The 15,936-nt window shown below is 32.9% G+C and overlaps 1 long non-coding RNA gene across 1 annotated transcript; it reads right to left on the bottom strand.

The window, feature by feature from the left end:
• Nucleotides 1–3,411: 3,411 nt before the first annotated feature.
• LOC122219072 lies at nt 3,412–13,895 on the bottom strand. The gene is made up of 3 exons (XR_006202249.1): nt 13,829–13,895; nt 3,799–3,967; nt 3,412–3,486 (listed from the first exon to the last, which is right to left on the bottom strand). It is a non-coding gene; the product is annotated as an uncharacterized LOC122219072 (long non-coding RNA).
• Between the last annotated feature and the right edge of the window lie 2,041 nt (nt 13,896–15,936).

Genomic DNA, 15,936 nt, shown 5'->3' with positions numbered 1-15,936 from the left:
TTACATTAAATGCAGTATATGACAAGACTTTTTTTAATACTGCACTGTAGTCAACATCTGTGTGAGCCTATACAATGGTCCCCATGCAGGAAAAGATTCCAATGAGCCAATAGATAGCAGTGATTCCATTAGTGATAGTGGAAGTCATCTTACACAATAACCTTCCTCTCTCTTGTCTCCCTCACACCAGCCACGAAGGTTTTCAAAGATAAGTGCAGGTTAATTTGTTTATTTTTCTTTATATTTTGTATTTTATTATTGTGTCATATTAGGAATTATAATCATTTTTATATGAATATTTTTGTGTTGTGGAATGAATCATCTGAGTTTCCATTATTTCTTATGGGAAAATTCACTTAGATATAAAAGTGCTTTGGATTACAAGCATGTTTCTGGAATGAATTATGCTCACAAACCAAGTTTACTGTACCACATTAACAAAATGAAGGCCAAAAGGACAAAAATCATATGGTCAACTCAATAGATGCAGAACAATCATTTGACAAAATTCAACATCCATTTATGATAAAAACTCTCAAAAAAGTGGGTATAGAGGAAATGTTCCTCAACATAATAAAGGCCATATATGATGAACCCACAGTTTACATCCTACTCAACTGTGAAAAGGTGAAAGTCTTTCCTATAACATCAGGAACAAGACAAGGATGTCCACTCTCACCACTTTTATTCAACATAGCATTGATGTGGCAACAAAAATAAATAAAAAGCATCCAGATTGAAAAGTAAAACTTTACTTATTTGCAATAAGAAAAACTCTATTTGCAGATGACATGATATTAGAGAAAATCCCAAAGACTCCATTAGTTCTGTTAGAACTAATAAAATTCAGTTAAGTTGCAGGATACAAAATCAATATGCAAAAATATGTTGTTTTTTATACACCGATAAACTATCAGAAAGAATAAAGAAAAAAATCCCATTTATAATTAAAAAGAATAAAATACCTAAAAATAAATTTAACCAAGGAGACAAAAGACCTGTATATTGAAAATGACAAAGACATTAATCAAAGAAATTGAGGAAGACACAAATAAACAGAAAAATATTCTATGCTCATGGATTGGAAAATCAACATTGTTAAAATGCCCATACTACCTTAAACAATCTATAGGTCCAATGCAATCCCTATCAAAATTCCAATGATATTTTGCAAAGAAATAGAATAAATAATCCTAAAATTTGTATGGAACCACAGAAAACTATAAATAGCCAAAGCAATTGTGAGAAAGAACAACAAAGCTGGAGCATCACACTCCTTGATCTCAAAATATTTTACAAAGGTATAGTAATTAAAACAGTGTAGTTTTTCCATAAAAACAGACACACAGATCAATGGAACAGAATACAGGAAAGAATACAAGAAAGAAACCCACACATGTATGGCCAATTACTTTATGACAAAGAAGCCAAGAATACACAATGAGGAAAGGACAGTCATTTCAATAAATGATGTTGGGAAAACTGGACAGCAACATGCAAAAGAATGAAAACTACTTCATTAAAAAAAAAATGAAAGTCAACTACCACCTTACACCATCCACAAAACTTAACTCAAAATGGATTAAAATTTTTTATGTAAAATTTCAAACCATGAAACTCCTAGAAAAAAATAGGTGGTACTCTTCTTGATATAGGTGTTGATGATGATTTTTTTAATCTGACACCAAAAGCAAAAACAACAAAATAAATAAGTGGGATGACATCATACTAAAAAGCTTCTGCACAGCTAGTATATATATATGGAATATATGGATATTTTTCAGCCATAAAAAATAAAATTTGTCATTTGTGACAATATGGATGAAATTGAGTCATGTGTGATGAAATGGATGAACTTAATGAGCATTATGCTAATTTAAATATGTCAGACACGTTTGTTCTATTATCTGAGGTCAAATTTTTAAAAAAATAAATATGAACTTGTAAACAAAATATGGCTTTTATGGGTAAACCTTGAAATAACCCAGAAGTAAAATTTTAAGAAATGTTGCAGATGATAGCTTTCAGGTGAACTATTTGTGAAACAAATGAAAGCAACCATACCTGGTAATATACCAGGCCATGCATTCATTTGTTGTTTAATAATACTTTATTACAAGTTACTAGATACAATTAAACAAAAGAAACCTTAACATATATATCTTCAGATATTATTATACTTCTAACAGCAATATTCAAGCACTAATGAGTTTTTAATTTTTGACTCTAAAATATATGTGATATTTTAGATGTTTGGTGATAGGTGTTGAATTCATCACCCTAGAGTACCTGTGAATTTATCATTCTAAAGTTCTTCTGGATGTCAGAGGTTTGAGAATTTGGTGAAAGCCTTAGAAAAAGTCTGAAAAGCATATGCATAATTTTACATACAACTTCTAGGGTTCACAGACACTCTGAAACAATTTATAAAACCTGAAGTTTATGAATCCCAGATTGTGAGTCCTTGGACTGAATTCTTAAAGGAATGCATTTTACAAGGATTCTCTGGGATGTATTAGACATATTGGAATATTTGGAGTAACAGAAACTTCCTTGATCTCCCTGAAATAGCCCATGCTATTTCTTAAAATGAAGTTAGGAATACCCTGATGACATTTATCAAGACAGGAAGGCCTATGGTTACCATAAAGCCCTTGAATCAGCAAAAATGAGATGCACAGACACCCTCAACAGAGTTATCCTACCCAAAATGCCAAGGTTGAGAAATCATGCTTTGGACATACTTTTAAAGCCAGTCTTTGAAGATATTGAGGTGGGGAGTTTTGCTGTCATTCATTGTATACCATTTGCTTCTATATTTAGAATTTTAGGTTTTAGTCTATGCCTGGAGAAATGGTGCTAGTTATTCTTAAGAAAAATATTTTCCATTTAAAATAAAATCTTTCAATGTATACAATACCAGGGAATGTCAAGAAAGTATGGCTATCTCGGCAGTATTCTAGAAGGTTAAAGCAATATCAGAATTATTTATATCTAAAAATTGACATCTTCCTGTCTGTACCATAGGACCAACATGAAAGAGGTAGTAAAAGAGTCAGGGAACAAATAAATGGCCAGTTTGAGGGCTCTTTGTGACATTCTCTCTTGACTGCATTAGAATATAGATCCTTTAAATAACAATATAGGTTGATTCATTATCTAATTTATACAAGAGCTCCAAACACAAATTTCTTACCTCATTTGGGACACTGAGATGCTTGTATGTCTCTATTATTTTATAGAAACATAAATTACAAGCAAATGTAATTTCAAAGATAAATAAACAAACAACAAACAAAAGGAAAGATTTATCAGGGAGTTTGATGACATGATATGTTCTTTGTTTTCTGAGAGAGGTTACAAGAAACTGAATTTTTATATCATCACCTTTCCAGAAGGAAAACTCACTATGTGGTGTTGTCGGGGGCCACAGACTGTGTAGAACATATTCTTGAGGGGTTGTCATGGATTCAAATGCAAGGTAAACTGAAACAACATAAATTGACAACAGCAGGTGATAAAAAATGTTAGTTAAAGAAACACAAGAATTTTGGTATTATCCTCAGACATGCGCATTATATGTAATTCAGATAGTTATTGACTTTTCACTGATCAATATTAGAAAGCAGATATTTTTACATACACACACACACACACACACACACCACACCACCACCACCACCACCACCACCCTGAAGTTAAAAAGAAACACATTATTGGTATTCTGTTTCTGGCATTGTGGATCCAGCCTCCCTTACAAGCCAAAAACTAATGAAAATGAGAATTCTGAGTTCCTACCGTAAGAAATATTTGCCAAATTCAAGTGAACTTGAAATTCAATTTTCACAGGCTGTTGGTGTTGAAGACATATACTGGCAGGAGGCAAAACTACTCAAGGTAAGAGGTTTAATAGGTGATTCTCCCAGCATAGAATCTCGATGGGCTAAATCTCCAATTAAAGGGCTAACTGGAAGAAAATAGAAAAATTAACTGTCTTAAAACTTGACAATGGGTTTGGGGGAAAAGAGGCTTTCCCAATAATTTTAACAAATCAGTACAAGAGCATTTGCAAACTAAAGTCGTATCATGTAGGTAGTTCAAAAAGGCTACTAGTAATTCATTAGTTCAAAGATGTTTTAGGTTTTAGTTTCCTCAGGAACTTGGAAGAAACAAAAATGCTATCCACTATCAAGTGAGGTTTCAAGGGAATACTACAAATGACATTCCAAAGAATGAGAGCTCACTGTCAAAATCACAAGGAACAGTGATACACGAGGAAACAGTACAATGTGAATGGCCACCAGAGTAAAAAAAAAACAAGTGAAACAACTAGCAAAACTTTTAGATATTGGATCCATCAGACAGATAATAAAATGGCTATTTAGCATTTTTAAAATCCTTGCTTTAAAAAAGAAAAGATTAAAATATAAAGTGCTATAACATTAAACAAGTAGACTTGAAAAAAAGATAGAACTTTCAGAAATGAAAAAAAAATTGAAATAAAGACAGTAGTTATGTTTAATGAAAAACTAAATACTTCATGAAAAGATTAGTGAACTAGATGATGGATCTGAAGTATTTATCCAGAATGCAGCATAGTGAGTAAAAGAGAAAATATAACAGAAAAGAGATAGGAAGAACAAAGTGAAAAAAATCTAACATGATTCAAATAATTGGAGTTCTAGGAATAGAGGAGATAGAATGAGGTAGAGGCAATATGTGAAGAGAAAAAAGTATGAGAAATTTTCTGATCTGATGAAAAGTATCAATTACAGATTCATGAAACCAAGTATCTGGCTTAAAGTACAGAATGCCACAGACTAACAGAAAAATCTTAAAAACTACCAGAAGGAAAGGAAATATATTTAAGCTGACAATTGACTTCTCAGGAACAACAATGGAAGCCAGAAGACAGTGGGATATTTTAGTGTGGTGAGAGAAAATACCTATTACTCTAGAATTATACACATAGCAAAAATAACTTGGAAGAATGACAAAAAAGACAAAAATATTATCAGATGAGGAAAAGTGAGAGAGTTTGTATCAAAAGATACTCTCTTTAAAAAATTCAACAGATGTACTCCAAGCAAAAGAAAACCAATTGCATGTGGAAGAGGCAAGAAGGATTAAAGAAAAATAAAATGGCAAATATGTGGGTAAATATAAACAACACTGAATGCACAAAACAATACTTCTTTTGGGGGTTTAAAACAGGGTAGAACACTGATATCCAATAAAAATTACATATAAGTCAGGAAGGTCATGATTAGATTGAAAAGTTTAATAAGATCATTGTTTAAAAGGAATGAAATGATAATTTAAGATTTTGATAAGTAGGCACCTGGAAATAAAATAAAAGATATAGAATATTTAACTTTCAAATCTGTATGGAAAATTGAGAAAAAACATCCAATCAATATTATAGAAAGGTAGAACAAACAAAAAAGGAACAGATAAAGTGGGACAAATAGAAGGCACACAAATAGAAGAGTAGAAATAATTCCAAATAGAGATATCCTTCACTTCTGAGCTCTCAGTATTTAGGTATTCGCAATAATGACTTGCGTACGCTTCATAAAAAATTTATTATCTGATATGAAAACCAATTCTGATATAACTGCATACCATATACCAGCAAAAATGTTAAGTTCTGTGTATGTTCAGGAAAGAGACTTTACAGCTCTTGCAGATGTATGTCAGTTGTTTTCCTGATAATGTCTTATCTCTTGCTAATGCTGTTTTCCTGAGGGTTTAGCTTCTGTGTTTGCTTCTGTCAGGCACTTAGAGGCACTAACACCTAGATCCAATTTAGATAGTATCTATGCCATATTTAACAAAGGGATTTCTTTGTTTAGTTATGTAACAGTACCTATTTTTTATCAAACATACAAAGCAATTTGCATTCAATACTGCACATAATAAATATATACTACATGAAACATACTCAGAAACATCATTAAGCACTAAATAACTTGATAAGTTAGGTTTGAAATATTCTATATAATGCAGAAATCTTTGTTGCTTTGTTAGATGAGTTTTAGAATGTCAGTGTTTAGGGAACTGATTTCAGTTTCTGTTTTATTATGTTTACTAATTTTCTTAGCAAGTATATAAAAGAATAAAAAGGCAAATAAGGATCCATTTAAAAGACAACGATTTTTAGTCTTTATTACAAAATAAAAGACCCACCTAAAAAACTTCAGGATACAGTTTGAACAGTTTGGAAGGTTGGAACAAAAATGATAGCTAAAAGAAGAATGCTGTAACTGTAAATATCAGACAAAACATATTTCAGGGCAACAACATTAATAGAGATAAAAAAGATAATTGCAAAGTACAGAAAAGTTTCAATTTACTAGCAAATTTAAGAATTTTAATTTGTATAGATCTACTTAATATCATATTTGTATATAGGTGTATGAAATGAAAAGGATGAAAAGACACACACCATCAGAGTTGATAGATTTTAACATATTTGTCTAGTGACACATTGAATCTATGAGAGTACTGATCTGAATAACACAAGTACAAGCCTCACCTAATGGATCAATCGCAAAATGCTTATTCTGTTCAAAGGTACTTAGAACTTTTATGAGATTAACCACATATTGTTGCCATAAGGCAAGGCTCACCAAACTTTAAATAACTAGTGTCATGTATAACATGTTTTCTGACCACAATGAAATCAAGTTAGAAATAATTAACAAAAAATAAGATAAAACTCATAGTTCTGGAAATTAAACATTTCTAAAAAACATGTAGGTCAAAGAAGAAATCATAATGAAAATAAGAAAGTACTGAGAACTGAATGCCAGGGAAACTGCTCCATATCATACTTATGTAATAAAGCTAATGTGGTTCCTAGAAAAAAAATATAGAGCTTTATGTTAATATGTTAGAAAAAAAAATCTCAGGGTCCCTGGGTGGTTCAGTTGGTTAAGCATCCAACTTTGGTCCAGGTCATGATCTCGTGGTTCGTGGGTTTAAGCCCAAGTCAGGCTCTGTGCTGACAGCTTAGAGCCTGGAGCCTGCTTATGATTCTGTGTTTCCCTCTCTCTCTGCCCCTGCCCTGCTCGTGCTCGGCCTCTCTCTCAAAAATAAAAATAAACATTAAAAAAAAATCTTAAAAAAAAAAGAAAACAAAAAATCTCAAAGTGAATAGGCATAAGAAATTAGACTAGCAAAATCTGAATTCACCAGACAAAAACAGAAGGCAGGAAATAATAAAGAACCAATGGAAAAGAAACAGACATACAAGAGAGATAATCAACAAAGTTGAAAATGGATTATTTGAAATGAATAGCAAAATTGACAAACTCTGGTAAGAGCAAGAAAAAAAGGTGAAAAAATATTATTAGTAATAAAGATGAGGCATAACTAGGCATTATGTGTAGTTTAAATGATAAAAAGTTAAAATTCAAATACTATGCTAACAAATTTTTAATGTCAGATAAAATGAACAAATTCTTAGAAAAATATAAGTTAAAATACACTTAAGGAGAAACGGGAAAAATAAAATTTTCACTAGTAAGAAATGGAACCAATAGTTAAAATCTCTTCTCCCAGGCATGTTCTCAAAAACGCTCAAGATCTTACTCCTATTTTCCACCAAACATTTATTTTATTTTAAAGTTAATTTATTTATTTTGAGAGAGACAGCGACAGTGCAAGTGAGGGAAGGGCAGAGAGAGAGGGAGAAAGAGAGAATCCCAAGCAGGTTTCACACTGCCAGTGCTGAGTCTGACACAGGGCTCAAACTCATGAAAGCACAAGATCGTGACCTGAGCAGAAACCAAAAGTTAGATGCTTAACCAATTGAGCCACCCAGGCACGACCTCTACCAAACATTTAATAGATGAATTAATTCCAATCCTATACAAATTATTCTAAAGTATAGAAATAAAGGAAATATTCCCAGTTCATTTTATGTGGCTCTCCTTACCTTGATTTCAAAATTTGAAAGGACAGTATAAGAAAATTATGGACCAAACTAACTTGTGAACATAGATGTTAAAATCTTTGTTTTATTTTAAGTTTATTTATTTATTTTGAGAGAAAGTGAGTGAGAAAGAGGGTATGCACACCACATGTGTGAGCGAGGGAGGGGCAGAAAGAGAATTCCCAAGCAGGCTCCACAGTCAGCACAGAGCCTAACCAGGGCTCAATTTTTGGGAATCATGAGATCATGACCTGAGCCGAAATCAAGAGTCAGATGGCCTAACCAATTGAACCACCCAGGTGCCCCCAAATCTTAACATTAGACAAATGTATGTTTATTCAAGAATATAAGGTGGCTTAATCGAAAATAAATTTCAATAACATACCATATTTGCAAATTAAGGAGAAATGTACAATTGTCTGAATGGATGAAGATAAAGCATTTGATAAATTAAATTTCTCTGTGTTAAAATGCTTATCAAACTAAGAACTGAAAGCAAAAATGTTTTCTAATAGAAGGGATTGTCAAAAGCCAGAGAGTATACCTAGTGATAAAACTTTGCAAGTACTCTTTTCAAGATAAGACAGAGACAAGGGTTCCTGCTATCACCTTAGTTGCATTTTACCTGGGCAGCAAGGGAAGAAAAGAAAAAGTATAAAGTTTAAAAAGAAAAAATGAATTTATTTCCTACAGATGATATAATTTCTTTAATATAAAAACTTTTAAAGAATCATTTAGTAAATCTAGCAAAGCTGCTGGACATAATCAATGAAAAACTTCAATAATATTTCTACATGTTAGCAAACAAATAACCTTTACATGAAAGTTAAAAAATTAAGACTTAAGAATAAATTACCAAACAATATGCAAGACAGCGTGTTGTATGGAGGTGTTGAATCTCTGTATTTACACTTCAAACTGATAGTGCACTGTAGGTGAACTAACTAGAATTCAAATAAAAATATTAAAAAATTAACAAAAAATATGCAAGACATTCATGGGGAAAATTATAAAACTTAATACTATTAAGTAAGTCCTAAATAAAAGGAGAGAAACACCATATTTATGGGTTGGAATATATAATTTAAAAACATCAGCTTTCCCTTCAGTTAATCTGTATACTCAATGCAATTCTAATAAAAATTCTGATGAAACCTGTTTTTGTTTGTGTGCTTTTTTTTCTGTTATGGGACTTAACAAACTAACTTATTCTAAAACTTATATTGAAGAGCAAAGGGTCCAAAAATAGCTAAGGCATTCCTGAAAAGAATAAACTTTCCTTACTGAGATAAATTGTAAAGAATGATTATTAAACTATAATAATCAAAATAGTCAACAAAACAGAAGAGAGCCCAGAAACAGAATGAAACATATAAACTGGACTGATGATGCGCTGGGATTTCATGTTAATGGTGATAAAGGGACTTTTAAAGAAAAAGCATTGGGATAATTATGGGGAAAAATGAAACTGGGCCTAAACACAAACACAAAAATAATTTCTAACTGATGTAATGATGGAGAATATCTTTATGCCCACAGGATAAAGACAGCTCTCTAAAAACAAGACCCAAAGAATGCATTAATAGGACATTGATATAAAGAACTTCTGCTCAAAATATCCATAAGTTAAATAAAAAGAGAAACCAAATTTGGAAGATATTTGCAATATATATAACTGACAAAGCATTAGAATTTAGGATATATAAAGAAATCACAAAAATCAACAGGAAAAAGACAATCCAATAAAATGGGCCACAAGAAAAAAAAAATAGTGTGGAGTCATTTCACTTCAGAAAAACAGAAAGCCAGAAAATATATAATGTTCAATCTCATTAAAAATTAGAGAAATGGGAGCACCTGGGTGGCTCAGTTGGTTAAGTGTCCGACTCTTTTTTTTTTTTTTTTTTTAAATTTTTTTTTTTTTCAACGTTTTTTATTTATTTTTGGGACAGAGAGAGACAGAGCATGAACGGGGGAGGGGCAGAGAGAGAGGGAGACACAGAATCGGAAACAGGCTCCAGGCTCCGAGCCATCAGCCCAGAGCCTGACGCGGGGCTCGAACTCACGGACCGCGAGATCGTGACCTGGCTGAAGTCGGACGCTTAACCGACTGCGCCACCCAGGTGCCCCAAGTGTCCGACTCTTGATTTGGGCTCAGGTCATGATCTCAAGTTTGTGGGATCAAGCCCAGCATCAGGCTCTGAGCTGACAGCACAGAGGCTGCTTGGGATTCTCTCACTCCCTCTCTCTCTGACCCTCCCCTGCTCTCTCTCTCTCTTTCTCTCAAAATAAATAAACATTTAAAAAAATCAGAGAAATGGTTAAGACCATTATGAGATGTTAATTAATATCCACTACATTAGCAAAAAATTTTAAATATGAGAGCATGATATTTTGCTTACTGTATGAGGCCACCAGACCACTATGTGCTTTTGGTAGAAGTGTAAATGAGAACACATTTCAAAAATATTTGACATTTGCCAACTGAACTGAAGATAACACCAATCCTATGACCTACAAATTCCACTCTTGTCTATATTCCTGAAAACCACATGCACATGGATACCAGGAAATATGTGCGAGAATGTTGTTAGAAGCATTGTTTGTTAACAGCAAAAAACTGAAAACAACCCACTAGCAGGCTGAAAAAATAAATTGTGGAGTATTCATTCAGGGAACAGTCAACAACAAAAAAATGAGTGAATTACAACATTGATGAATCTCAGGAACAAAAAAAGGCAAATTCAAGAAGACACTTGATAATTCCATTTATATAAAGTACTAAACCATGCAAAAATTAAATGGTATGCTGTTTGCATGTATAAATATACTTTGTACCAATTTTAAAAAGCAAAGGAATGATACAGAAAGATAGGGAAGGGGAGAGAAAAAGGGAGGGGACTGGCAAACAGGATGAGATTGGAAAACAGCATTTAGGAGATGTATAAAGTGATAGTAATGCTGGGTTTCTGAAAACAGGGTGTAGGTAAGCATGTATTTGTTGAAGTGCTGCACTGCTGTTTTTTGTTCTTTATACATATTTTACTTGTGCTTTTTTGTATCTACACAATGTTTAACGAAAATAATTTTTAAAAAGCTATTTTCAATAAGAGCTGTGAGGAAAACTCATTTTCATAACGTGATAGCTGGAGAAACTTCTAATAGTTGATTTCCTATGAGACATCAGTGTTACCTGAGAACATCCCAGAGTAGATCTGATTCTAAATAAGTCACTCCTGGTGAAACTTCTTAAATATCTTTTTTCAATGTAGAGCCCACCTGACATTACTAAGCCATTATTGGTAGAAAAAAAAATAGATGAATAGCAGGATAATGATAGCTCACAAATCTTTATGATTCTTGACCTTCTTAAGATCGCTCTAAGTGGAGGGACAAAATATGTTGAGATAAAACATGGCCTGATCTTTGAGTGAATTTGTTGTCTGGGGATACTTTAATTAAGGTTAAGTAGGAAGCACTTAAAGACAATGTTAAATGGGATTTACAAGTATTCCACATGATCTTTTGTCTTAATTTATAGTTCTTTTTATGTGAAATATCTTACTGTTTTCAGTCAACATTATGAACTACTAACTTGCTGCTTTATTTTACAGGATTTTAAATAGGAACATCTATACCAAGTATATACTCTTGGAGGTTTTTTCCTCAATTTTATGTGGGTCTTTATGTCTTTCCTTATTAGTGTTATCCGAATAGTTCCCCACTTCAAGGAGTTTATAATCTGTAATTCTTTGCTTAAGGCATGATTGCTGACCAAGGAGCACGTTTAAGAAGCACTTAGTTATTGCTTTTTGTAGTTGCTGCTTTTTATAGAGATGTGCCCTCAATTAATTGTAGATTAAGGCATGAGCTTTCTTGTGCAGGATTCCCCTCTTACTGTCTTATCTTCATTGATTCATTTAGTGGCTTTCCCAGAATTTAGGCTACTGAAGACAAATCGAATGTAACGGTACTTATCACCCTTCCTTCTGGCTAATTTGAAGGCACAGCTTTTCAAATTAAAAAACAAAACCAAACAAACAAAAAATGCAGCTGATATATTATTTTAAATTCAACTGCCTTAAAACCTTTCAGTAGTAAATGAACTTATGTGATTAATATGGAAAATTAGTCTGCTCTCCTTCACCCCCATGCTTCATTCTATGTTTTAGTTGTATTTGTGCCAAGGAGTTTTGGCAATCTGTACATCTTTTTTTAAAACCTCAAAAGTAAATAACAAAACACAGACTCCATGGTTGTGTGGCTGATTTTACACAGTATTATGGCATGGATAGCTGTGATAAAATTCTCCCAAATTTTCCTACTCCCGCAAGTGCATCTTTGGAATCCTTCCATAACATGTGTTTTGTGTGTGTGTGTGTGTGTGTGTGTGTGTGTGTGTGTGTGTGTGTGTGTGTGTAATTTGTAAATTGATACTACATTTACATGATTCAAACTTTTAAAAAGTGTAGAAAGATATTTAGTGGGCCCTCAGCACCCTGAAATGATAACTAAAAAAGCCAGATAGAACATTTAAAAATTTTTTTAAAACACATATGAGTTAATAAAATAGTGAAGAGTTACCTGGCCAAAATCTAAGATAAACTAAAATTCAGACCAGGACCAACATAAAAAGCTACTTTTGCCTAAAGGGTATTTGTCTATTCAAAGAAATAGCTGTGGAATTGAGCTGTGGTTTGGGGACACTCCTGGGGCAAAAGGACAGACTTCAAAAATCATTAAAAAAAAATCATTTCCTACCCAACTGCAGAGTCTGAAAAGAGCTATACCCTCAGAGAAAAGGTGAGCCAGAAGCAAAGAAACCCTCGCTTGATCCTGCAGCCTGAGATGAAAACATTTTGTAGTTCCCTGCCCCCAGCAAAAGCAAATAAAAATTCTCTTTCGAGTCCTCAAATTATTCTTGCAATTAATTTTTTCAATTAATTCAATTCAGAAAAGAAAATACCATAAAATAAAACAAGCAGAAAAAAGTAGACCATAGAAAGAGATCATAAAGAATTCAGATATTTAAATTAAAAGACATATATTACAAGACAACTTATGTTTAAAAGCTAAAAATATAAAAATGACAGGCTTGAGACACAGAAAATTATTTAAAAAATGATACTGATTTTTAAAAAATCAAATCAGTCTATAAAACGATAACTAAAATTAAGAACTTGGTGGAAAGGTTTAACAACTGACTAGAAATAACTGAAAAGAAAATTAGTGAGCTAGAGGATAGGTTAGAGTAAGTTTTCTAGAATTCAGTATGAAGGGACAAAAAGATGGAAAATGCAAATTATATGCTAAGAGACACAGAACATAGACTGAAAAAATAAAAAATAACATAGGTAGGAATTGATTATTCTAGAGTATGTTGCTCTAGACCCAAGAGGCTGCAGACAAAGATGGCTGTGCTCATAAAAAATCAACTTGAAGGATCCTTGTGGGATTGGAACTATTTTTATCTCAACTGGGGTAAGGGACAGACAAACCTACATATGATATAAAATTGCATAAGACACACACACACACACACACACACACACACAAATAAGTACAAGTAAAACAAGAGATCTGAATAAGATCAGAGAATTGTTTAAGTGTTAATCTCCTGGTTGTGATATATATCACAGTTTTCACAAAATTTTAACACTGGAGGGAATTAGAGAAAGTATACACGAGATCTCTCTGTATTATTTCTTACAACTTGCATGTGAATCTACAATTATTTCAATTAAATTTTAATTTAAGCAAGAAGCACACATCTTGACACATAATAATGAAAATACAGAATACCTAAGGCAAAGAGAAAATTTGAAGCACAATAGGAGAAAGGAATGGCAGAGTACTTCCAAAGAAACAGCAGCTTGACTGATAGCTCACCCTTAGCAGCAACAGAAGATTCTGTAGACATCTTCTACAGTCAGTAGAATATCTTCCATGTTTTAAGATAGATACCCAGTGAGTGAAGTTATCCTGTAAAATGAAGGTAAAGATATCTTCAATTCAAAAAAAAAAAAAAAATTTGAGAGTGTTCTACACCTACCAAGCTGTATTTAAAGATGAATTGTAAAGGATGTGTTTAATAAGAATAAAAATGACTCCAGATGAAAGATTAAAGATGTATAAGGGAATAAAAAGCAAACAGAGTGGTAAATATGTTAGTTTGTAAAACATGACAAGTTATCAGATATCTCCACCAGTTATCAAGATCTAGTAACATTGAGGCAGTGAGAAATACTTAAGACAGCTCAATGAGGTAGAAGAGAGACCCTAGAAACAGAGTCATGCATGTATGGACATTGGATTAAGTGCGGGGACAGCAGTGGAAAAGGATGCCTTTTAAACAATGCAGTAATAATTATCTATGTGGAAAAAAGTAAATGTAGATCTCTATCTTACACCATTCACAGGTGGGTGAAGCACCAAAATGGGATAAGAATATAATAAAGCTATTGGAAATAAATTTGCATAATATATTCATGATATCTGGAAAGGGGAATATTTCTCAAATAAGATGCAAAAAGCACAAACCATAAAAGAAATGATCAGTGATTATGACTGTGTCAGAATTATGAATTTTGTTCATCAAAAGGTTCTAAAAATAATGATTAAAAGATAAGCGAGAGTGGGAGAAGATATTTACTAACAGATAAAAGACTCATGTCCATAAACACACAATGAGCTTATATAAATCAATAAAATGAAAGAAAATCCAGTAGAAAAAAGTGGGTAAAGTATACAAACAGGCACTTTCCCCCAAACAAGGAGTCTGAAAGGCCAATAAACCTTTATAAAAATGCTTGAATTCATTTATAATCAAGGAAATGCCAGTTAAAATCATTATGAAATAACATTACTACCTCCCACTGCCCACCATCAGATTGGCAAAATTTGAATTCTCAAAACACAATAATAAAAATGACTCAGTTTCAAAATCAGTAGCATCTTTTAACAGATACTTTACCAAAGATATTCTGACAGCAAATAAGCACATGCAAAGGTGTTTATCCTCACTGGTCATTAGGTAAATACAAATTAAGATCACAACAAAATACAACTACACACCTATTCAAATGGCTAAAATTAAAAAGACTGACCATATCATGTGTTGAGTGAAAATGTGGAAGAAATAGAACTCTCATACACTGCTGGTAATAATGTTAAAAAACGAAACAAAACATTGTTTTCATTTGCAGTCTTCCATGTATATATGTCTCCCAGTTTCACTAAAAATGTAGATTTTAGGTTTTTGTTGCTTTTCTGTTTCCCAGTATGAGAAGGGGGGAAATGTTGACTTTCATAGCCATGTTTATCTGGAAGCATTCCATATATATATATATATATATATATATATATATATATATATATATATATATTTTTTTTTTTTTTTTTTTTTTAAACGTTTATTTATTTTGAGACAGAGAGAGACAGAGCATGAACGGGGGAGGGTCAGAGAGAGAGGGAGACACAGAATCTGAAACAGGCTCCAGGCTCCGAGCCATCAGCACAGAGCCTGACGCGGAGCTGGAACTCACGGACCATGAGATCATGACCTGAGCCGAAGTCGGACGCTCAACCGACTGAGCCACCCAGGCGCCCCTCCTTATATTTTTTTAAGCACATCAATTAGTAATTTTAAAAAGCTAATTATGTGGCTCCTGAGAAACTTAACAGAAACCCATGGGGGAGGGGAAGGAAACAAAAAAAAAAAAGGTTAGAGTGGGAGAGAGCCAAAGCATAAGAGACTGTTAAGAACTGAGAACAAACTGAGGGTTGATGGGGGGTGGGAGGGAGGGGAGGGTGGGGGATGGGTATTGAGGAGGGCACCTTTTGGGATGAGCACTGGGTGTTGTATGGAAACCAATTTGACAATAAATTTCATATATTGGAAAAAATAAAAAATAAATAAAAAATAAAAAGCTAATTACAGGCACCTTTTTAATACTAAACTTTAATTTGTTATATTGACTTGTACAGTTGACTTTGAA

Source organism: Panthera leo, chromosome B2, assembly GCF_018350215.1.
Source record: "Panthera leo isolate Ple1 chromosome B2, P.leo_Ple1_pat1.1, whole genome shotgun sequence".
Taxonomy (NCBI): domain Eukaryota; kingdom Metazoa; phylum Chordata; class Mammalia; order Carnivora; family Felidae; genus Panthera; species Panthera leo.
The sequence above is the reverse complement of the archived record's forward strand: the minus strand, read 5'-3'. Positions and strand labels throughout refer to the sequence as shown.